Source organism: Choristoneura fumiferana, chromosome 7 (assembly GCF_025370935.1).
Source record: "Choristoneura fumiferana chromosome 7, NRCan_CFum_1, whole genome shotgun sequence".
NCBI lineage: Eukaryota > Metazoa > Arthropoda > Insecta > Lepidoptera > Tortricidae > Choristoneura > Choristoneura fumiferana.
The window spans coordinates 10,558,554-10,585,122 of NC_133478.1; the positions used below are offsets into that span (position 1 = coordinate 10,558,554).

At 37.3% G+C, this 26,569-nt stretch overlaps 1 protein-coding gene and 1 long non-coding RNA gene across 2 annotated transcripts in view; both read right to left on the minus strand.

Annotated features, from left to right (window-relative positions):
• Window positions 1-26,569, minus strand: part of LOC141429691 (semaphorin-2A-like) — a 526,100-nt gene that overhangs the window by 319,801 nt on the left and 179,730 nt on the right. The gene's annotated exons all lie outside the window — the stretch shown is intronic.
• Window positions 5,477-8,211, minus strand: LOC141429416 (uncharacterized). The gene is made up of 3 exons (XR_012451533.1): window positions 8,180-8,211; window positions 7,382-7,504; window positions 5,477-6,710 (listed from the first exon to the last, which is right to left on the minus strand). It is a non-coding gene; the product is annotated as an uncharacterized lncRNA (long non-coding RNA).

The window sequence follows — 26,569 nt, forward strand, 5'->3', positions numbered from 1 at the left end:
CAATTATTTTAGAAGCAAAATGAAGCACATAATCAACCATTCCGTGACAGTGTAACTGTCAAAATTTTAAATGAGAATGTGAAATATGAAAATAATTTCCATTTGGGTACTTTCGTTGCATGGTTCTAAATTTTGATTACTGGAGGTTTTAACAGCATTACTATACCACAAAACTATTACATCACTACTCTTCTTAAGATGCAGATTAGAATCTAATAGTGGCCAAGAAGGAGGCGGATGTCAGTATATAATGAATTTAAAAGAAAAACTATCACAGCTAAGTAAGCTTTACAATTTGAAGAATAATATCGGAAGATGATGATGATGGTGATGGGGTGACAAATAAAAATGACCAAATGCGGGTAGTTCGTGATACGAGTGCCTGTACTATTTGTGATCACGTGCGGGTAGTTCGAAGGAATCGCGCTGCTAGGCAGACTTGACACCCCACACTGCAGTCTACTCGTGACCACGGTCACTGTAATGTTGCCGAAACGTCGAGGTAAATATTACTCGTGTGTGTTAGCGTGATAAGTCCTGTGCGTGGTATTTTGACTATAATATCTGATCAAAAGATAATACTGTAAATTTGCCACATATTGGTAGTTTACCCTACTGACACTACGTGTGGCCCAACAATCACTTGGCCGGTGTCTTCTATAAAAATGGTTCTATAGAATATTTTTAGTAGTAAAACCGAAACCAATTTAAATTTATTTGAGCACACGTCCTCTCCATGCCTGAAATGGTTCTCGGCACGCTCTCTAAGATATAAAGCACATTTAGATAAATGAAAGAGAGCCGCAACCTCCGGGCACTCTGGACTAAACGACAGTCTTAATTTTCCCAAAGTAATAATTAAGAGTGAAGGCTCGCGCTCGTAGGGGGCCCTCTCCCAACTCCAGCGGAGAACTTGCACTAAATTTTTAAATAAGCTTAAGTACAAAGTCCGATACGTTTAAATTTAATTATATTAATTATTAAATGTTACTGTAACTTGGGCAACTGCTGAAAGGGAAGACGTAATTGGCTAAGCGAGATGCTTTCATGTCATGGGTGCGATAGAAAAGTAACTTTTGAATTTGGAATTTTTATTGTCAATTTTGTGAAATTACGATAAGGGTGATCTATCATTTAAATCTTTTTCACCCTTAAAAATAACGGTGGAAAAGGATTACTTGTTGCCGAACAGTTAGTTATGCTATAAAAGAGAAACTTAAACATTTTTAAGCTTTGCGTACGTATTTTTTTTTAGGTTTTTCTGTAAAATAACCATTTGCATTCCCTTATATATTTAATTATCCGTCCTTCGTTTCCGTATTTACGGCAGCAGATGTTTAAGAGTCGTGACATTATTTAGTTCTTAGCAAGAGTGCTCCCAAAGCTTCAGCATCCCTGCCTATAAGTGTCCCACTGCTGGGGCACAGGTCTCCTCTCAGAATGAGAGGGCTTGGGCCGCATTTCCTACGCGAGCCCAGGGCGGATTGGGAACTTCACACACACCATTGATTTGATTCGCATGTGTGTGCAGGTTCCCTCACGATGTTTTTCCTTCACCGCAAAGCTAGTGGTAAACTTCAAAATTGTAACATGCAACATGCACACAACACAACACAAACGTACATGAATTTCGAAAAACTCAGAGGTGCGAGCCGGGGTTTGAACCCACGATCCTCTGCTTGAAAGACGATAGGTCAAACCACTAGGCCACCATGGCTTAAAAGCCGAAAGCCCAAAGGTTATAAGGACACAGATATACAAAAAAGTTAAAATGTTCTACCATTTTATCTCTCGTTTTTTTGAAGTAGTAGTGGATATAATACTCAAGCTAAACTTAACCCACAGCATCTCGTCAACAGCTTTGACATCTTAAAATTGAACTACCTAAAAAGAGGGTCAAACATTCAACGTTCAAGTTGCTACGAGTTGATAATTAAGTTGAACTTGAAGGACAGTCAGTTAAGGTAAAATTGGCCGACAGCCCGTCCAGCGCAGTAGATTAATAAATGATTTGACATTCTAAAACTTGGGCAAATAGCCTCGTATTATCTTGTAAATAATTTGAAAGTTTTAAACAAGTAAAAATGTTCTGAATTGGGTAATTATTTGAGGTGTAAGAGAAATGTTACAGAAATAAAAACACACATTTTGATGTGGTCTGTTTTATTTTGAACATAAGGATATGTACCGATAAGATGCTTTATATTATAAGAGATCGATAAAGTTTATTTTGGTTAAAAAAAGCAAAAATCCAATTTTAACGGTAACGAAAATGAGCATCGAGACCACGAAAAAGAACATTTTGTTTATTTTAAAATCTTATAATTGTACTATTTGAATGAAAAATCTGATCATAATGAGAAAACGAATAAGCATTATTTAATTAATCAGGTATCAACAGAAATAGACAATCGATATCTATATAAAAAAAAAATTAAAACTTGACCACGAAAATGACGACTTCAAATTGTCATTTTTGTAACCTTTTAAATACTATCTAGAAATTACTTAATTAAAGTAAGATTAATAACTTCAACTCACAAACCAAAACAGTTTTCAATACCTTCCCCCCCGTGCAGGTCTACGGTAAACCAGAACGAAATTATGTTACTGAACAAATCACTGTTAAGCAGGTGGTCTGACTGCGGTTTTTATAATAAAAATAATTAAAAAACAAACTCTTCGTGCTACTGCGTTTATTATGGAAATCAAGAAAGAAGGTGTTGCCACATACAAATAATTAAAATAAATCTTAGTGTTGTAATCCTTAAAATAGATTTCAACATATTCCACAAGCAGGAATGAAAGATTATATAAAGAGAGATTAATTAAATCAAAATTACTCTTACAATAGATAGATCCTAAGAGATCAAAACTTAACTAATGTCAGCCATACAAAACATTTTAGTGTTACATAACTTGAGATAGCTAGCAAAGTGGACTGTAAACTTTTAAGGAAATTTTTAGCTTTTAAATTTATCTTATTAATAACTTAATAAGAGCTATGTAAAACAAGTGTTTTGAAGGCTAAACTACTATTATTAAGTAGTAAAATAAAACATAAATGCGCTTAGTGAGACCAGATAAGCATTAATCTTTACCTATCTCAATTATTCATGCAATGTGCAACTTAGAATATTACATGTATGTAATTATAATTATGTAATACATTAAAGGTAAGTACAATTTTATTGGCAATTCAGTACTTCAATGAGAACTAGTCTATAGGTAGTAAACATACTTTAGTGATAGAAGTTTTATGCACTTTACCATTAGCCTTTTTTACTTCTAAGGCTCTAACTTTACCATCATGTCCAGGAAAGGTTTTTGTCACTCTAGCCATGGGCCAGGTCATTGGAGGAGTGTCCATCTCGCGTAAGATAACAAGAGCTCCTTCCTGCACATTTGGTAAGGAGTCCTTCCATTTTGGACGATTTTGCAATACATTTAGGTATTGTTTGGACCAATATCTCCAAAAGTGCTGTTTTAATGCAGTACATTTTCGCCAAAATTTAAGCCTGTTATCAGGTAGATTTGTGATATCCTGCTCAGGATAGCAAGTCAATGGCGCTCCAGTCAAAAAATGACCAGGTGTTAGAAAGGAAAGATCCTCTACATCTGATGACATTGGAGTTATTGGTCTCGAGTTCAAAATACTCTCTATTTGAACTAACACAGTGTACATTTCTTCGTATGTTAATACGTGTGATCCTAGCACTCGCTTCAAATGATATTTTACACTTTTTACCGCCGCTTCCCATAAGGAACCAAATACAGGCGAGTAACTGGGAATGAAATGAAAGCTTATTCCTAACTTAGCGGTTGCATTTTGCACTTGTATTTGATGACATTTAGAATTATGTAATTTATAGAGTTCACATAGCTGACTATTTGCAGACTTAAAGGTAGCTGCGTTGTCGCAGTGGACTTCCGTCGGAACATTACGCCTTGCAATGAATCGCTTGAAGCTAGCTAGAAAGGTATCGGTAGTTAAATCTGACACCAGCTCTAAATGTATAGCTTTGGTGACAAAACATACATATACAGCAATATATCCTTTTGTTGTTAAAACGCTTCTTGCTCTCGATTGCTTGATCATAATAGGTCCAGCGAAGTCCACTCCGACCTTTTGAAAAGGACGATCAGCATTAACTCTACCAGAGGGCAATGACCCCATCAGCTGTTTTGCAGTAATACCTTTTAATCTAAAACATGCGAGACATTTACTTACAAACTTTTTTACAATTCGTATATCATTAGCTATCCAGTAGCGTTGTTGCAGACTACTCAATATTTCCCTTTGGCCAGCATGTAATAATTTTAAGTGCTCATTTTCAATAATTAGGCGAGTCAATTTAGATTCTTTAGGTAAAATCATCTGATGTTTCTGGCTATAGGGCAATGATGAGTGTTGCAGCCTGCCACCTACTCTTAATATGCCATTGGCATCTACAAAGGGATTTTTTGAATGTAGATAGGTTGACGCTCGTCTACCTGCCTGCAAGGAAGCTAGATCCTTTTCAAAATACTTTGATTGTTCATCTTTGATGAATAAATGCAATGCTTGCTGAGATTCTGCATATGTGACAAAATTGTGCTTTACCTTTACAGAACCTGGCTTTGAATTTTGGCAAAATCTTATTATATAAGCAAGTACATGGACTGCTTTATTTATATTGGAATATTTTTCTAGCAAGTAGCTATAAAATGTTACCGGTTTGCTCTGTGATGCTGCACACACCAGCTCGTCGCGCTTTTGACCTTTAACCTCAGGTAAGTCATTGGGTATTTCTAATGAATTTTCATTAAAGTTAAATTTGGGGTCAGAGAGGTGCGTAGGCCCACACCACCACAGTTGGTTGTCTTGTAGGTTGCTAGGGCTCAGCCCTCTACTTAGACAATCGGCTGGATTTTGGTCCGTTTTTATATATGACCATTGACATGACTTTGTATATTCATTCATCAATTTAACCCTGTTTGCAACATAGGCATTGAGTTTTGCAGGATCCGTTCTTTGCCAGGCCAGAACTACCTGAGAATCACTGAAAAGATGTACACTTTGGATTGGTAACTTTGTTATCAAGGTGTTGTATACTCTTGTACTTAATTTTGCCATTAATAATGCAGCATTTAATTCTAGTCTGGGCACAGACAGTTTACTATCTTTGGGTGCTATTCGTGACTTAGAACATAGCAGAGTCATAGTTACATTTTCTTGCTTATCAGTGACTCTCAAATATATTGCTGCACCAAAGGCTAGAATTGATGCATCTCCAAATCCAATAATTTGAGCCGATTGACAGTCATCTACACTAACATTTCTTTTAATAGTGATTGGCTTCATTTCTTGCAAATCAGTGTAGAATTGTAGCCATTCCTTTTGCAAAATTGGTGGGGGGAATGGAATCCCAATTTACATTTGATAGCCACAGCTTTTGCATTATGATTTTGGCCTGGACAAAGATTGGTCCAGCAATACCCAATGGATCATAGAATTGACTGATGAAGCTTAAAATTTGTCTCTTTGTTTTGGGGACTTGTTTGGAGACAGGACATGAAAGTATGAATGAATCTGCGGCAATGTCAAAATTAACACCTAAAGTTTTGATGTCCTTTTTTAGCTCTACTTGGACGTTCTGTTGTTGCTCCGGAATGTCTGCCAAGATTGACTTGTTATTGGCAGCCCATTTATGCAATTCGAAGCTTCCTTTTTTAAGCACTTCAATTAATTGTTTTTTAGTATCAATTATGTTTGCTAGGTTGTCGTCCGTATAAAGAGCGTCATCTATGTATGTAGAATTTAATAGCACGGAACTAGCAAGGGGATATTCATTTTCATACCTTGTAGCTAGCTCTTTTAGGCATCGCGTGGCTAGGTAGGACGAGCTCTTCAGTCCGTAACTGATGGTATTTAATTGAATACATTGTATAGGCTCATCTGGATTGTTTCGCCAGAGAATGTTTTGCAATGAGCGTTGCTCTTTTTGAATAAATATATTCCGAAACATACGTCTGATATCGCAGGTAAAGAAATATTTATGAACTCTAAATGAAAGTAAAATATCAAAGAGCTCTTTCTGTACTATTGGCCCATTGTACAATATGTCATTTAATGAAATTTTGTTGCTTGTTTTCATTGAGCCGTCAAATACGGTTCTTAATTTAGTGGTGATCGCATCTTGTTTGATCACTGCGTGGTGGGGTAAGAAGTAAACTGGATCTGCAGAAAGATCATACAAAGAAATATCTATATAGGAACCGTGTCCTAAATCAACATATTCATCAATAAAATTCTTATAGTCTTTGTATAATTGATGATCTTTTTGCAACTTCTTCTCCAAATTAAGGTATCTTTTTAGGGCAAGACTAAAAGAATCTCCTAATGTATTGTTTACATCATAAATAGGTATTTTCAAGGGCATTGACACTGTGAATTTATTATTGTTTAATTTTACTGTTTCTGCAAAATATTTTTCACAATACTGCTGCTCAGACGTATGTTCCGCATATATTTCTGGAGCCTTTTCTGTTTGCCAAAATTTATTTATTGTGTTACTGATGTCAGACTGACATTCTTGACAGAAAAGAGCAACAGCAGAACTTTGAAGTGAGCTTGGGACGCTACCTCCTACAATCCAACCAAACTGTGTGTGGACCAGGCTTGGCTGTGCAGCATCACGGTGTAGGAGCTCAGGCTGGGGCAGCAGCGCCTGGAAAAAAATATCAGCGGACAATAAAATATCAATTTCGCTTGTGGTGTGAAATGTGTCATCTGCTAGTTTTATATTTGTGGGGATCTGAATTTTGGAAATATCAATGGGACTTTGTGGTAAATTTGTAGTTATATTGTCTATTACCAAGAGATTGGTGCTTACTTTATAGGGATAAGCACATGAAAATATGTCCAACTGTACTGAATATTTGATGGTTTTTTCTGTATTTGCAATGCCTAAAATATCAGTTGAACTGGGCAGTAATTTTATGCCTAGCTGCTTAGCCACCTTTTCTGTGATGAAACATGTTTGGCTACCCGAGTCCAACAAGGCCTTTACTGTGATTTCTTTACCATGTTTAGTGACTATTTTAACCTTTGCGGTTGGTAACAACACATGAGTTTTAGTACTGACAGAATTTAATGACACATTCGAGGATTTCTTGACAGAAGGCTTTGCCTCGCTCAATGTGTCTTGGTCACTATCTAAATGCAAAAGAGAATTATGATTTTGTTTGCATTGTTGACACTTGAAGTGGAATTTGCATCTACCTCTATGACCATTCAGGCATGTGTGACATAGTTCTTTGTCTTTGACAAAGGCTAGGCGCTCCTTGATGGAGGCCAACACAAACTTGGGGCATGCAAATATTTTGTGATCAGACTTACTGCAGAAGAGACATTTCACCTCCTTCACCACAACATTTGCCACCTTGGAAAAAGTGGATGGTTTGCTTTTGCTGTCAGCATAGTCGATCCCGCTGTCACTGTTCTCCAGAGCAAGAGCTCGATCTTCAAGAAATTTAATAAAATTATTAAATGTTGGTTGCACAGAATTGTCACGCTCTAAGTGATATGCCCTACTCGTTATTGGATCTAGTTTCTTTGCAAGCAGGCATACAAGTATGCTATCCCAACTATCTATGGGTTCACCTAAGTTCTTCAAGGCAGCTAAGTGCTGGTTTGTTATAGAAATCAGGGAGCGAAGTGCTGAAATATTGGGTTTATTTATACATTGCAAATCGAAAAGGCCAGAGATATGCTCATGAACCATTTTGTGCTTATTGTCATACCGTTTATTTATTATTGTCAACGCTTCACTATAACTTGACCCTATCACAGGAAGATTTTTAATTAAATCGTAGGCTTCACCCTTCAGAAAGCTTCTTAAATAGAAGAATTTTTGTATGTCGTCGATTCCTCTGTCATTGTGCACTAACGCATTGAACATTTCTATAAATGGTTTGTATTCCATGTATTTGCCGTCAAATGGTTGCAGTTGAATGCTAGGTAATTGTAGCTTTGACACTGAGACGGCGCCTTTGGCATCGGCACCTTGATTGGACTGGCTTTCTGTTTTGGAGTTAATGTGTGTCCTCAATGCAGCAACGCATTCATAGAAACATGATTCGGTCGCGCTTGGATCCTCGTTGTCGCCCACGTCTAGCGTAACGCTTTCGTACTCACCGAAGGTTTTGACGGCTTTTCCCTCCATTAGCTTTAGCATTTCCAGAGACGCATCCCCGAGACCGGCATCAATTTTGTGCTTGATTCGCGTCAAGATGCCCTTAAGCGCACCTCGCCGCGCGATCAATTTTCTGGGAGCTTCTTCGTCCGCCATTGCCAAGGCGAACGCGGTACGTAATTGCTGAAAATACTTCGGCGCAGTCGCAACCCACGAGAAAACGCTTGTACGTTTGATTGAGCCACTCTTCTATGTGACAAACAACTTATTGCAACACGTGAACGTGAGATGAGAGGAAATCACAAACAGCCAGCCAAAGTTAATTGTGCAAATATGGCCGAAACAGAAAGTTAGTTTGTTAGTGCAAACAGGAAGCGAAAGAAAGTTTTTATTTTTTAAGTTGTCGTAAGTGTATATCACGCCACACGCCACAGAACACTCATGCTTGGCCAACGTAACAGTAAAAAGCGCGTTCGAAAACTCCCAACTTAAAGCCAGCAACACACTCGCGTTTATGATTGTTGCACAGAAAACGCCCAGAGAAACGTCAACTAGTGAAGAAACGTGCGTGTTGCCATCCGTCAGTTTGACGGCTGATGTTGGCAGCTCGATCGACGCCGGCGCTCGCTCGCTGTGAAGTTGGTTGCGGTTGCACTGCGCGCGCTGCGCTATGCCCGCTGCCTGCGCTGTGTGCGAAGTAAAATGGCGGCGCTCTCTTGATGAGCTATAGAAACTGATAGCCTCACCCACTTCGACGGATTTGATGCTCCTTGACTCCGAAGCACTAGAATTTTATTGCACAGCCTTACCGCTGAAGGACCATGAACAAATCACTTATTAGCAGGTGGTCTGACTGTGGTTTTTATATTAAAAATAATTAAAAAACAAACTCTTCGTGCTACTGCGTGTATTATGGAAATCAAGAAGAAGGTGTTGCCACATACAAATAATTAAAATAAATCTTAGTGTTGTAATCCTTAAAATAGATTTCAACAGTTACAACAAAATGCTCCTCTAAATGACGAAGTTTTCTTTTAATATTTAGATATATACATTTCACACGTACATTCAGGGCAAAATAATTCTTGAACCTCTCGCCAGTTAACAAAATTGGCGACGCACTGGTCATAATTCCTATAACCACACCTGGAGCAAATGTTGTTGACGGTCAACCATTCTTCGTTTAAATCAATTAAATCAATAACGGCATAAACGATTACACTGTAAAAAGCAGAAAATTCTATAAAAAGTGTTCTGTATTTTTTCTACTTGTAGGGAAAATCATCTTTTTCGTGGTCTTTAATCAGTTTCGTGGCCCATAGGACCACGAAAATGATGACCACGAAATTGAAAAGCTCTTACTTTCGCGGCTCTGTAGTAAATATCCTATAGATTTGAAGCAAATGAAATCAATATTGCATAACTTAACTGCAAATGACACAGCACCAGTAAAACATTATATTTATTTACCCAATACTTACCAAGTCGCAACCGTAACGAAAATGACGCTCGATCTTTGACGCAAATCTAACTGAACCTTTATTACATTAATTATAGATAAATAATTATGACTTGCGATAAACATTATACGTTATATTGACGCAGTCTTAGTTTCAAAGTTGCTTATAGTTAAAAAAGGATTTACAGGAGGTTTGACCTCTTTTTTTTTTTAAAATATACTTAATAAGTGTGACCACGAAAATGATGGTGTATTTTGGAACAACGGGAAATGTAGAAAAAATAGTCTTATCAATGTCCTAATTTTTTATGTTTGCATGCATGGTATATCATATTATGAACATTCAATCCATGTTTTAAACAGCAAGTTTTTCTATACCTTGTATTTTTTACAATACTACAAAGTAATCAGGGATAATCCGAACCTGACCACGTAACTGACTTTTGTGCAGAAAATTTAAGTTATTGTGGAAAAAAAGATAAAATAGAATAAAATGTATTTACCGCAAGTTTCAGTGATAATATCCTAAGCAACTTAAAAACAATAAACGATATATTTCTAATTTTATAACTGAAAATTTGAGTCTGAACACTATTGAACCTCTCGAAATAATAACCCAATTAGTTTTGAGACATTAGAAACTTCATTACAAGGAAGTTGACGGTTCACCGAAGAAGAGTAGTCAAATAAGCTACTTTATTCAGAAAGGACTTATGTTATTGGCGATTGCTTAAGACGAGGCACCAGAAAATAATTCTCATGCTGGCTCCATCCGTCACCCCCGCCACCCACGTAGGGTTTAAAATGACTATGTGTAAAATTCATACTGAATAAACTAAGCTTTTCAATAAAATTATTAAACATGAAACTACCGTGAGACTCACTCATATTAAATGATATTGTAACGGATAACTCACGTCTTAAACCGAGTTTAGCTCACTCTGCCGCCGCTTACCGCTCGCGCGTGGTGTGCGTGTTGCGGCAGCCGCCGAGTCGCGTGCTCCTGAGAAGAAGGGCTACGAAATAGCCCGAAACATGTCGAGCTAAACTCGGTTTAAGACGTGAGTTATCCGTTACAATATCATTTAAAATTATTAAACCCTAGTTGGCTGTATAAATAACATAACTATAGCTCCTTAAAATGTGTTTTACTTATCTCACTTGATAAATTGTAAGAAACTTGATAAAAAAATATATCGAATACCATTAGTCATTAGTCATCATTAAGGTGAAGATGACGGGAGTGAAAAAAATTAGGTTTTGCCTTCGACGAAGAAATACCTTATTGCATAAAAATGTAGACGAAAACGAGTGGGACAACAAAACCAGTGAAGCCTCATGGATGAAATGAAATTCTTTAATGTCTTTGTGCTGAAGGTTGGTGTCCGAAGTACTCGTAACTAACTATAATTAATTAGCCCGCTATCGTTCAGAAAATTAGCCGGTTGATTTTGTAGAATATTTATTAACCACAGTAAATAAAATCTCACAGTAGGTCAGGGAACCCATAATTTGATGCCGTCTCAGCACCACAGAATAAGTCAGAAGTAAGAATGTAACTTAGAGTGGATAAGACTGATGGTTACATATTTGAATATCGAAAATTAAAATATCGATTGTATCACAATATCGAAAGTTGTTATACCTATAGTCAAAATGTCTAAGATTGAAATGTCGATTGATTAAAATATCGAATGAGTAAAAATGTCAATAGCCAATATATCTAAGTTGTAAATGTCAACATATTATATTTTATTAAAATATCGTACATACAAATATGTTTATTTATTGCTCCTTTCTCTTAATAGCATTTATTTTACATAATCTAGTCATTTTTATCACGTTGTTGTGGTCACAGTTCTAACCTAACCGAACCAAATATTTTTGGTAATTTCTGTTCAATAGGTCACGTTAGTATTGCGTCAAGGCGCTAAGCGCCTAAACTGAACGGAATAGGAGCTCCGCAAAGCAGAGCTCCGTCGACCCTGTCACGTGATAGTTCATACATAGGATATTCGATACTTTGGAACTGTACTTCGATATTTTGGACTTCGATATTTATATCTTCGATTTCATTTTTGTAGATAAATATATTTTCGATATATTGGACGTAGGTTATCTAACCATTTTTTTTTGAAGTTCTGTATATATTTATTTAAACAATGAATTGGACCATATAAAATTTTGTTATTTTAATTTTCGATATTTTGAACATCGACATTTTACCCGTAGGTTTATTTTTTATTTTATTTTTTATTCGACTGGATAGCAAACGAGCAAGTGGGTCTCCTGATAGTAAGAGATCACCACCGCCCATAAACATCTGCAACACCAGGGGTATTGCAGATGCGTTACCAACCTAGAGGCCTAAGATGGGATACCTCATGTGCCAGTAATTTCACCGGCTGTCTTACTCTCCACGCCGAAACACAAGAGTGCAAGCACTGCTGCTTCACGGCAGGATTAGCGAGCAAGATGGTGGTAGCAATCCGGGCAGACTTTGCACAAGGTCCTACCACCTGCTGCTGCTGCTGCTGGTATTTTAACTTTCGATATTGAAATATGTAACCAAGACTGATATGTGATGGGATGACGTGTCGTATCTAATTTTATAATTTTCAAGCTCAAACGTATAGCAGACTCTGTAGCAAAATAATAATATGTAATAATAATTATAATCGTAATATATTTGCCTAATTCAATAATTATTTTTATGTTTGCTGTTATTCGCAACATGTGCAGCGCAAAAATCATTCATAGAAATAGAAATAGAAATCATCAAATTCGTGACAAAGTAACGTAGCATAACAAAAAGGTATTAAAAATTAAGAAAGTTGTATGTCACGAAATGGTCCCAAATCAGCAAAAATTGCCGGTCTTGCGAACGGCGCTGTTCTTCCTTTGGGACCATTCATCGCTATGCAGTAGGAACATGCCGCTTTTCCTGCAAGTAAAGTTGACTATTTTATTCCTCAATGTACAAACACCACATTGCCGAATTGCTGATGCCAAGCCAACAAACAGACGTACAAAGAAACAAACAGAGAGTTAGGAACTATCTACTTTCTCATTTACACAAAAATGTTACAAAGGATGAATTTAACTTGAAATTAATGTCTACCGAGTATATTTAACCACAAAAATTATGCATCCTTGATCCTTAACCAATATTATATTAAAAAGCATTAAATTGAATAAAACTATCCTGAACTGAAAATACTTAAATAAAAATAAAATTAAATTAATCGCGTGTTTATTCCATTAAATTTTAATATACCTCGTTGAGTTTCTTGCCGGATTCTTCTCAATAGAGGTTTTTTAGAACCGGTGGTAGATTTTTTTTTGTATTCTTTTTTGGCTTCATCATCCCAGCCTATATACGTTCCACTGCTGGGCACAGGCCTCCTCTCAGAACAAGAGGCTTGGCTTAATAAAGCCTAAATTGAATAAAGATATTTTGACTTTGACTTTGACTTAAATATAGTAGTACTTAGTTCATTTAACTGTTATTAATCAATGATATTTGTTATATAAAGGTTATAAATTGAAAATTATTTTAAAAGTATTTTTGTGACCTGCTGTTTATGTCTCAACTATGTCTTCTTTACTTTAATTAGCCAAATGATTGCAGATAGCAGAATTAAAGGCATCCCTTAACGAGTAAAAACTCGCCAACTCGGGTCATAGTAATTTCATTTTATGTTTAAATTTTCCCTCCGAGTACTGATACATTTTAATCTAAAATTTTAAATGTATTTTTTAGGTAAAGACGTAGACTAGTACAGTGCTCGGTCTAATTAAGAATAATTATTTATCAAAAATCGAGTTGATCGCTTCTAACACCTGGAATCTAATGAACGTTACAAAGTTTCGCTTGAAAATTTTAAACCTGGGTAAAGCCATAAATCGCGAGTAGTATTTCATGTACTTTATGATTAATTTATACATAATGTCAATTCACATTCTCAATTAAGCCATTCAGACTGAATAAACAATTGTCCGCTACGACTAAATGAACCGTGACGCGTGTGTATCTGTTTTATTAACATGTAGTTTGCTTTGAAATGATCCAAGTGAATAATTACCACTGGCTGAATAAACGAGTGTATCCATAGCTTTATTCGGTCAAAATCGAGGTAATATTTTTGGCGGTGAAACGAGCCATTATACTATGTTTACCCCCCAATTGTTTGCTTCAATATTCGGTTGCAATATTTTATTTTGTGCATTGCATTTTATAGAATACAATATGGAATCAGTTTGTGAAATACTTAGCGATAAGGTTTTCGTAGGTACTAATTTCATACCTTACATAGGTTTACGTTATGAACACTTCGAGTGTTTAACATTTTTGTGGGTACTTACTTTATTATAGGTACCTTCTTTACGGCTAACTACTGGTTATTGTCTAGTAAATAATTTCCACAATATAATCTCATTTATTATTTAGTTAAAAGTTTACTTCAATGTGAGCAAGCGTATTAATATAAATATCAATAAAAATAACTGGATTAATATTGACGATAAATGTGAACATTAACGTTTGACTCGCACGAGGGAATCTGTTCCGTTCGGCCGGGTCCCATGATCGCTGATCTAAACACGACCTGCCGAAATCAGGCGAGGCCAACGACGCGCAGCAAGTCAAATAGGCGTTGCGTGTATCGAAGGACTCCAATAAGTGAGGGACGGGCCAATATATTAATCTACTGCTAATGTGGTTTCCTTTGGCCTCTACCGGCATTTAGACAGTACTAAACTCCCCTATATTGATGACTCCGCTTTGTCTACGTCGGACGGTGGAACTTTGAACGCGTCGGTTTGAGACGACCTTGCTACGAATGGTAAAGGGTTCGCGGGCCTTAATTCTACGGAGATTCAAGTGTAATTTGGTGGTCGGTATATAAATCACCTTGTTACGTCTGTAGGTTTGCTATCCGGAGCCCAAAGGGTAGATTTATTTAATCACGGACTGTAGCCTTATTGCGTTGCTGAAATTGCCGCCGTTACCGGCTTGACAAATGATTACGGGTCATCGCTGGATAACATCGCACCCGTGTTACATTAACTATAATTCAAGAGCATACAATGCAACGAGCCTAGAGTGTGGTAACCAAGCATGGAAGTAGCCTACTGTGTGGGTAAATTACACAGTCTGGTCGGTTTATTCACTTGTGTTTTCAAGTCTCTGTACTGTCTTGGTAAATCTTACTATATTGTGTAAATTAAGGATCAGTCTTTATTTGTTTTGTAGCATTGTGAAAAAAACAAATGATTCGTTTCACATATGTTTCAGTTTGCCAAATGCTTGCCAAATGCATTTACTTCAGAAACTGTGATCCTGAAACATTTGCAATTTGGCCTAATGATACATTGATTATGAAAGGAATAATTTGTAAAAAGTTTTGGTTAGACATTAGTGTGCCGTTTATTTTTGGTTCTAACCATGGCTTACCGAATCAACGAAATGCAAATGTTATTTCGAAAAACACTTCATAGAGATGCTTAAAATTAATTAAAGTCCCAATTCGTTACCATGCCGACGGGCCCCACTAAAACAGGTGCATGTGTGCGAAACTAATTTGGGAGTGCCTTGCGCGGGACCCGCGGCCACGTGCGTTACGGCTCGATGGCAGCGTTATTGTTGGCGGCGAAAAACATTTGAGAGGCTGGTAGTGTGGGGGAGCTAGCGTAATTTATTGTTACGTAGTAGTTAGTACCTTCACTTCCTTCTCTCACTGATCTCACTCTCACTCACTGCCTTCAATTCGAACCACGAACTTCTAATTATAGGCCCGGGTGCGGGCTGCACCTGGTTTTCAGTACCTAGCCGGGATGGGGATGGGGAATTTAAGCGGTTGTTCCTAATAATTTTCAAGGACACTTTACTATAAAAATGACAAAAGATTTAGAACCGTTACGCACTGTCGACTGGTCTCTGGCGACTAAGTCCGTCGGCTCGACCAAGTGCGTAAAACACTAGTTTAAACTACAGAAAGTCACAGTTGCCGGCGACTCACCAGTCGAAAGTGCGTAATGGCTCTTAAATAAAGTTTTTCAGTCTGGTAGACGTACAGGAACTCTTACAAATAATCGAAAATGACGTAAAAATCTACGGCTAATTCGTAAAAAAATGTGACCACGAAAGTGTGGCGGTTGAAACGCTCGAATGACCCAGGTTCATTTGCGTTTTCAGTGCCTAAGTAGAACCATTTCTGTATAATAACGCTAATGTCAAAGATCTAATACTCGTATTGGCGCCCAAGAATTTGTGAGGCTGGTAGTGAGGTACACTTTGTAGCAGTAGACTTACAGCTTTACTTCTAAACTCCACCTGAAAATGTGCTTATCCTGCTGCAATACATAAATGCATTCTTGTTCACTCTGCACCAATGTGTGTAACTGTGTGTGTCACAATGAGAGTCCGACTAAAGGCTCTCAAAGCACACGCAATCGTAGCTGCAAGGCAGCAAATGCTGATAAAAGTAAAAATGTTTGATCATTTGTCTTCCCGTGCATTTATACTATTCTTTCTGAAAAGCCACATACTGTCATTTTTTCGTCGTTTTTATTCATTATTTCGTTTGTCACAGTTTACTGCCGGAAACTGCCTAAAATGTATCCAAATGACTCAAACTTAATAACATAGATATTAGAAATATTATTATATTAAATAAACAAAACAAAAAATACTAAATTAAAACGAAAATAAAAACTATAGTTCGCGAAAACTAAATTGAATTTAGAAATGGGCCCCCGTGGCATTGTGCCCAAAAGGCTAGGCTAGGCTAGGCTAGCTTTCTTCGTTGAATAGCTGTGCTATTTCTTAAACTTAACTCTATGAAGTTTTTAATGTATTTTCAAAATACAATACTTACTTGTGCCTTATTCATCCAGCTGTACACTTATATGAATATAAATAAATTATGAAACTACCAAAGTGCCAATCCTCGATCAACAGGATTTATGCGAAATAAAAACAAAAACTCCAATCGGCTGCGGCTTAAAATCGCTCCACGCCTGGTTTGAGCCGAAAGCGGCATACGTTTTCACAGCGAAAGCTTTTTATCTCCAAAGCCGTCAATAATGATGCTCAGGGCCAGAGCTACCACACTTTCATTAAGTTTTCTAGTGCACAAACGATAACCCACAACCCTAGCTGGCGAGACGGAGACAGGAGTACGATTTCCAGTCTAACAGAGAAGGATAAAACATCGTTGTATGTTCCCTCACTTGATCCTATTTATCATGCGCGCAGACTTATTAAAGCGACCGACACGCGTGTTGTTACTTTAAAGTAAAACTTTAGAGTAGATACGGAAAACTTTGGAGTCGCGCTCGTTCTAAATTTTATTTCAAGTTAAAGATAAGTGTGTTTGGCAAAGGTGGCAAGTAATACAACAGTTGATAGAATCATGACAATGAATAAATGGGAAAAACACTGTTCCTATTTTCCTATAAAACTTCATAGTAATTGATGTCGTCATTAGCTATACAAAAGCTTGTGATGGTAAAGTTATACCCACCCACCTATTCCTAGTAAAGGCGGGACAGTAATGCTTCATGATTCATTGGAAAATTGTTTATTATTAATCAAACACTGACTTCAGCAAATTTATCTTTAAATTAATGTATCATAACTTGTTTACTTTAATTTAAGAAGAACAAATATTATCGTACGTACAATGGAGATTAGCGTAACAATAGCCTACTCGATGCCCTCCGACGTCCGACAGATTGCGATTTCCATTCATATGTAGATGGCAACAAAAAATCCAATAAACAAGACACAGGGCACTTACAACTCCCCTCCCCATCATTATTGAAAAGAATGTTAACAGTACAGCCGGCTTATCCTAGGGTCGTTTTACCAAAAGAGTTAGACTAACGAATAGCCACCCCAACAGCGGCGACTCTCGTTACGCATGACACTTCAATTCGGCTTAAATTTAGTTAGGAATTTAAATGTGCCAGTAAATTCGATGTCGAGTTTTCTGATACTTAGGTCAATTTTATGGACGCCAAGTAAACACGGTCAAAAGATCATATTATTCCAAAAAAACTAAGTTTTTCAATAACAATGTTGGATTTAGTTAGTGCAGTGGATATTAAAATGACATGTAATAATGATATTACCAATAAAAGAGTATGGGTATGAGTATGAGTATTTTTTTTCACACAATTCTATTCTACGTTCGTAGAACGTTCAAAGTTAGTATACATTCCTCAGTCTATAGTGTTCTTAGTTCTTTCTCATAATAACGAAAGGCAGAAAATGCAAAGTAAAAGTAAACAATCACGACAAATTATCAACAAGAAAGTTAAATAAAAGGTTGTAAAAAGATTCTAACGTAAAAATACTCAATATTAGGTATTTCTTTATAATGACTTTTAATATCTGCGTTTTGGATGCAGACGTCTACCTAACGACGTATGGAATAGTTCACCTAGCCATAAGCTCATCAGGAATGCGGAATATTCACATATTAGCCCCATTCCGTTTCCGAGCGGCTTGCCTCACAGAGGTGGGACTCATATTGGCGATGCGTTTGTTTTGTTCAAATTTATTTTATCAAGTAAACGCTGTGAACCACTGGGCCGGAGCTAACGCAGTTATGCGGGCTTAGCTCTGCTCGTGCACCCGCGATAGGTTTGATGTCGACTAATGAGTGGAGTCCGTATTTTTGTTCTGCTAAGCTAGAGCGTTTTATTAATAATTTGAGAAGGGAAGATGAAAGCGGTTCCGTAGTTTAATTTTAACAGACGTTTTTTTTAGGTAGGTACCCTTTAATACACCATTTTTTTTGCAAATTATTCGTTTCACAAATGTTTAATTTGGCCAAATGCATTTTATTCTGAGACCGTGAGCTTTTCAGGATTTATCTCCAGACCAATACGGTTACGGTATTTGACAACTCCTGATTTTGCCATATCTTAATATTATTATGAAAATATAGATAAACAGATAGTGTTTAGCGAAGAGAAAAATTAAAATCGGTTGAAAATTGGATTTATAGTGATACCGTATTGTTTAGAGCCTGTTAGTACACATTATAGAGATAGTCTGTCATTATGTAATTGGTGATCTAAATATTGCATTTTGTCTATAAGGGGACAATGGCATTGAATCAGTTTTGCACCCTATAAAGTAACTAATTTAAATAAAAACATTACTCTTACGATCTTCATATTATCCTTTGACACTCATCCCGCTACCTACCACTCGTGCAAATGAATTAATGTCTAAAAGTTTCTAATGTTTAAGACAGAAATATAGCCCATGACACTTGTATTTCCGCACGCCCTTTGAAACGTTAAATTTCGCCATTTTGTTTGAAGTATGCTACAATTTAAGAAAATTAAATATGCTATATTTTGTATTTATAAAGCAAACATTTGACGAGTCTTAATAATGAACAGCCACTCTTAAACCAGAAGGATACTCTAGTAGTATTACAGAAATAAATTTTAGGCGCAAAAGTGAATCAGTGGTGCGCTTTATACATATTTTCATTGATTCAGTTTTGCACCACACTATTTGCTAACAATAATTTTGTGTAATAACGTCTCTGATGCAAATTGTTTTTTAGTTATTTTATACAGGTATTCAAACCCTTGCTAAGGAAGTTACTGGTATTGCCTATCACACCGTGGTTGGGTAATTATCGGGTTTTGAAAAAATAAAATACAGTTTTGGCTTAAGCATAAGTAAAAAGTTATACATGATAGACAGGTTATTTATTGTGGACTGGTTGTGACATATATGTAATTTCATGAACTATAAAAAATTGTACTTGAAGCATTTCGGACATCCTGAATTATTATAAATTTATCTGCATATCACTAAATTACTACTATTGACTCACTTTTGCACTTAACTGGATGCCCCCTATATAAAATAAAACTTCGCGGTATAATTCTGCAATTTCAGTCAAATAAATGTCCATTTAATTTCGAATCAACAACAAGCATTGTCGGCGAATATATAAATTACACAATCACGCATCGCCCGCGTGCCATTTCACTAAAAGCGTCGAAAGTGAGAGAGTGATTAATCGCATTTTCATTAGCTCTGCATCAAAATGACATAGTTATGAATCGCCAGTTCAATCAACTCGGTTTCAATAACAATTTTTCATTCTCGACACACTAATTAAGTGCTTTTCATAAATATTCCGTTGAAAATTCGCTACACTACACAGTTTTAAACCCTATCAACTTGAAGATACGTCTCATATCCTGCTGAGATCAGGATCGAGTAATAACTGACTTGAAAGCGACATCCTTAGTAACAAGTGTAAAATATTTTCCCCAATCGTTGTACCTGGCGCCCCCTAGGGATATTTCAAGGGTGAATAAGCTCGCATAATGGCAAAGGGTACAATATTTTAAATTTCAATCGCTGCGAGCGGTCCAGCGGCCGTGGGGTGGCAGAACAAAGATTTCATTCGGTGACTTTTGTCGATCCTGCAATGAGTTCGGCTCAGAATTAGTTACAGAGAAAGCAATCAGCGCCTGCACTGCCATCCTGAGTGTAAACTTTTTAAAAAGTGTCGGCTGCAGACGTCACGCTGCTTTATAAAGGTGCTGCAGTATAATAGGCAATTTGCAAAATCTTTATCGGTTCACTGGAAGATGAATCGGTAGAATGCGAGGTGGTAATATTATACACGTCATAGGTAAAAATAACTCTAAAAGCACAAGTTGTAAAGTTATATAGTCAACTTTATAGACCATTTTTAGAGTTATTTAATTATTGTAAATATGATTGCGCGTGACAAATCTCAGCCTAATGAATATGAATGTTTCTTTCTTTCGCTTCCCGCAGCACCCCTCCAACATCACGTTTTTTTTGTCGCGAGATTAATTCTCCGAATCGTTATCAACGCCTTGCGATTGCCGGCAAATTTGTTACAGCAGAGTTCACCTTTTCAGTCAAATTGCAAATTTTATGCGGCAGACAGATAAAGTGCCTATAATCATTATTATAACTCATAAATTTGATTGAAATTCGGTCACATTTTCGCAGTCGCTTATCGCGTGGCTGCAGTCGGCTTGAAAAATACCTCTCGGTGGAATCAGTGATTTGAGCGGTTTGAGCTGAGCGACGCCGCACAGCTTTCCGATCGATTTGCGTTTAGTGCTACAATAAAGGTGTTTAATGTTGGAATTTGCATACCAAATTACTTAAGTAAACGTGACATAAATTTAACGGTTGTAGATGTTGAGTTTTTTGCTCCGAGTTTTATCGCTGGCAGCATAATTTGGCAAACAGTTGTAAAAACGAAGGGCTTTGAAGTTTTCGTTCGTAAAATAATGACTAACATAGGTTTATACAGGTATCGACTGTATCGTCAAATAAATATAAAGCAGTGCTCAAACTGTGACAACGCCCTTGACAATAAAGAATTACAGGCTGTGATGATCCTAAAAAAAAATTTTTTTTACAAATTATGTGTATGTAACACCAAAGCATTTTAGTTCTCTATTTTATACGCACTTGGTAAGGTCTTTTGTAGCGTTCTGTACCCGAAGGTTGACAAACGAAACCTTATTAATGGACACATTGTCCGTCCGTCTGGTTATCTGTCCGTCTTAGCACTGTATCTCAAAAACCGTAACCGTACTCGTAGTGTATTTTTTATTGCCACTACAACAACAAATAATGACAATAAAATTAAATTCTAAATTAAGAAGGGATACAACTAACCAATATCTATAGAATGCCCCGCACTACGCTCATTTAAGGCTTCGCTAAATCTGAATTTCCAGCCTGATTTGCTTATGACCATTTTTAGGGTTCCGTAGTCAACTAACGTAAGCGTCTCTGTTGAAGAAGATCGATTAGGCTAGGCAGCTGTGCAATTTCTAGAACCCTCTCGTTGGTGACCTTAGTGCTTACGTTGGCTGGCATGTGCATAGAATGGAGCCTTCTCGATTACCACGTCATGTCATGCTCGGCGCAGTGGCCAATGCCAAGAGAAACGTCGGGAGACCTTTGCTCAGATTTAAGCGAGACATGGCCGCCTTCAAAATTGACCACCTTGACTGGGAAAAGTTGGTAGAGAAACGCACAGATTGGCGCGAACGTGTATTGGAGGGTCGCAAGTATTGCGATGAAGCCTGGCTCAAGGCACTTGCTGACAAGAGACAGAAACGACACCAAGGCGGTTCTGCACCAACATCCGCAGACTTCTCTTGTCTGGCCTGTGGGCGAACAAGTCGCTCTCGCATCGGTCTGGTCAGTCACCAAAGACGTTGTGCACAGGCACCAAGTCAAAATTCGTCTGGAACAGACGCGTAGGCCTGATGATGATAAGTCAACTAAGAACCCTTCTAGTTTCGCCATGTCTATCCGTCTGTTTGTCTGTCCATCCGCGGCGAAGCTTAGAAACCGTTAGTACTAGACAGCAGTAATTTGGCATGAATATACTGATGTCACGCCGACAAAGTGATAATATAAAAAAATTTTTAGGGTTCTTCCCATAGACGTAAGTGGGGTGATTTTTTTTTCCTCGACTAACCCTATAGTGTGGGGGTATCGTTGGATAGGTCGTTTAAAACTATTTGCGGGTTGCCATAACGATTTTTTGATTAGTGACATGTTTGCGAAATATTCAACTTCAAAGTGCAATTTCAATCTGCAGGTGGTAGGACCTTGTGCAAGGTCCGCCCGGATTGCTACCACCATCTTGCTCGCTAATCCTGCCATGAAGCAGCAGTGCTTGCACTGTTGTTTTTTGGCGCGGAGAGTAAGACAGCCGGTGAAATTACTGGCACTTGAGGTATCCCATCTTAGGCCTCTAGGTTGGCAACGCATCTGGAATACCCTGGGTGTTGCAGATGCTTATGGGCGGTGGTGATCTCTTACCACCGGGAAACCCACTTGCTAAGATTGGTTTTTTTTTTTTTTTTTTTTTTAATTTCAATTCCAAATTTTTACTTTTACGGTCATCCCGTAAAACCGAAATTGAAAATACAAACTGAAATATAGATGCACAGAAAAAACAGAAAAATAAGACCATCACTGGGAATCGAACCCAGGTCCTCGGTAATCCGTACCGCGTGCTATACCGCTACACCACTGATGGTCAACGGTACTGACACGAATTTCCCTATGCACCTCATATCTCAGCTTGTGTTTCTTACTTAGTCACTTAAGCAGCGACGCTAGATTTGGAATTGAAATAAAAAATACACCGTAAAAGTAAAAATTTGGAATTGAAATAAAAAAAAAAAAAAAAAAAAAAAAAAAAAAAAGATTCCAAAAAACCAATCTTAATTTGATTGCTTAGAAACGATATCTCTTGTCCGGGTGAGCGGTTAGTTCCAAAGGAATGCCGAAAAAGTTTGAGGGCTTACGGCATAGATGTCGCTAGCGTCGCTGCTTAAGTGACTAAGTAAGAAACACAAGCTGAGATATGAGGTGCATAGGGAAATTCGTGTCAGTACCGTTGACCATCAGTGGTGCAGCGGTATAGCACGCGGTACGGATTACCGAGGACCTGGGTTCGATTCCCAGTGATGGTCTTATTTTTCTGTTTTTTCTGTGCATCTATATTTCAGTTTGTATTTTCAATTTCGGTTTTACGGGATGACCGTAAAAGTAAAAATTTGGAAAAAAACCAATCTTAATTTGATTGCTTAGAAACGATATCTCTTGTCCGGGTGAGCGGTTAGTTCCAAAGGAATGCCGAAAAAGTTTGAGGGCTTACGGCATAGATGTCGCTAGCGTCGCTGCTTAAGTGACTAAGTAAGAAACACAAGCTGAGATATGAGGTGCATAGGGAAATTCGTGTCAGTACCGTTGACCATCAGTGGTGTAGCGGTATAGCACGCGGTACGGATTACCGAGGACCTGGGTTCGATTCCCAGTGATGGTCTTATTTTTCTGTTTTTCTGTGCATCTATATTTCAGTTTGTATTTTCAACCCACTTGCTAGTTTGCCATCCAGTCGAATAAAAATAAAAATAAGAATGAATCGAGCGTCCCTCCCCCCCTCCCCCTCTTAAATCAAAACTGTCGGGTGGAAAAAATTGAAAAAATTCAGGATGGTAGTAAGTATACAAGGAAAATTATAACTGCTAAGATTTCTTGAGAATTATTAGTGGTTTAAGCGTAAATTGTAAAATATAGCTAACCTTGGAAGATTACGTACATAATAAGAAATCCTTAGAGAAATATTACTTAAATTTTTCGTAATGGCTACGGAACCCTATCTCGGGTGTGTCCGTCACGCTCTCGGCCGGTTTTTTCTCAATGTTTGCTGTGCGGCTGCTCTTAAAGACTATAATAATGGTTCATTGAAAGTGATGCTTTTCATCTTATTTACGTAAATCATTTCAGCTGAACACTGCAAGGGCTGTGATATACATCCAGCGAAATTAATATTGTAACAGACGAAAATAAATCGCATTTAGCGAAACAAAGCATTCGTAATTCCCTTTCGGAAGATCTCGTTAGAGTCTTAATGAATCTATTGAGAGATCGTGAAGCGTCGCCGGACACGAAAGAATGGTGGGAGGAGGGGGGTTAAAGTTGCGCTAATAATTTGCGTTACAGTTGTAGTACACTGCTGTAGGAGTTTAACTAGTGCCGTCTGAGAAACACTTTTAACCCCCGACTCAAAAAGAGTGTCGCTATAAATTTGAAACCAATGGTTGTCTGTCTGTGGCATCATAGCTCTCAAACAGATGAACTTTTAGTGGACTGGTGGTAACTTGAAATTTGGTAAGTATACATTATGTACGTTGGATGATAGTGCAAGCGCTTGTGACTCCTTTGGTGTTGCAAGTGTCCATGGACGACGGTAATCGTTTACCATCAAGCGATCCGTTTGTTCGTTTGCCCCCTATACCATAAAAAAGTGCAGTCGATAAAAAGGACGGTCAGTATGAAAACTTTGCAATAGAAACAATTTTGATATCAAATAAATACTTACTTAAGTAATCCTTACGTCAAAGTAATTAGCCCTCCCAAACATTTTCCTAGAGATCTGTGGCCGTATTGTCTAATGCCATGACGTTCGCGATTGCATTCGCCATCTCTTTCTACCGTAATATTAACATGTGACAGAAATAAGTAGTGGAAACGCTTGTGATTTCAAGTGTGTCATTCATGGCAAACATTTCTTGAGCAGCAATTTTGAATCAACTTGTTGCTGAGCTGTTGAGTCATGTTGGTATGCCGCTTGGAGAGCAAAAACTCAGTAACACGTTGATTCAACAATGTTGCTCAACAAAATGTTTGGCATGAATGTTTCAGGCCTCTGTTTCTGAAAAGTCATAGGAAATCCCAGATAGGTATGAGTCATGCCGCAGTGTACGCTGCTAGAGACGGTAGACCCGCGACGGGTTCACGACACCGCTCTACGAACCATTGAGCCGGAGAGAAGCCTAATGCCATTTACTCTCGCGAATTTGCACCTAGACACGACACGACACTACGAGAGTGCTCTAAACGAACGCTTTTGTGTGACAAATTAAACGTATGGATTTAAAGCAGCAGAGCGTGGTAACAATAATTGGAAGGTATTTTCCAATGAAGTTACATTTGGGTAAAAGTTTCATGAAATAACTACGAGTACAAAAATTTCACTCAGACAAGTAGGTCAACATGATATCATAACACTCAAACCAAACACACAAATATAACACGTTGGAATGACTTTTTATCGGCCTTGACAGAACATTCTCTTTCAAACTTTGGAAAGAAAAGCAGAATAGAATAAAAAATAGCCCACTTATTCATTTAAAGGGGAATTAATTAAACTCCAAAATAACTGCAAATACAGACATTTTATAGATACATTAAAAGTCAGGTAAATTACAAAGGCTTAAGACAACATTTAGTGGTTTTAAAACATAAACTTAACAAAAGCAGGAACTTGCTACGTCTTAAGCTTATAAGTAATTAATAAAAATAATAATTTGTTAAGATAAATATTTAATTATTTGTTTATATGTATATTTAGACAAGGTTTAAGTTCTACTGATTAATTTAATCATAACATATTTCCCTCACTTTTTTCGAATAAAAATAAGTCCAGTTAGTTCTAAATAGGCGTGGTATTAGAACATTGGTTTATACAAAATGTTCATCCATTATTTAATTACTTGTTGCTATTGTGCATCCTATCATTACACATCCCATATTATCTGAAGCTCAATGGTCCCAGCACACTGTATAACAATATTTTCTTATGAACACTCAGTGGAATAATCTTATTAGATGGCGAATTATATTTAGGTAGAGAGCAGGCGGTGTCGCGGTGCCTCGGCGTCAACTAATTGCGTTTAGAGAGCTGAGACGAGCGAGCGATGCTAATGGACGGTATTAATTAATACTGGCGTTGAATTTATGCTTAGACGCCTACTATCTATTTCCAAAACTCCACGTTTGAACGGAAGTCTTGGAATATTCGTGATGGAAAAGTTCCACGGTTACGCGAATCAGTTGGTCCAGATGAGAAAAATGGCTTTCACGTTAACAGGGCTATGTTGGAACTGTATTAATATATATGTTATATCTTGAAAGACCCATACTGCAATAAATGAATTATAAATTATTATTCATATTATAAATGGACACCATGACAATTTCAGGCTATCTTGAATCGTAAATGTTTTATGTACGAGTTGTTCATGTTAATTTCAATTTTTATGTTTCAGTTTGACAAAATTAGTAATAATTATTATTAGTACATAATTAATTTAGTTACATACTATCTTGTCACAAATTTCCAATCAGTCTTGGGATATTCGTGATTGAAAGATTCCACGGTTACGCGAACCAGTTGATTCAGATGAGAAAAACAGCTTTCACGTTATTCATATTAGTGACCTAAAAATGAACACCATGTCATTTTCAGGTCATCTTGAATCGTAAATGTTTTTTATATACGAATTGTTCACATTAACTTCAATTTTACGA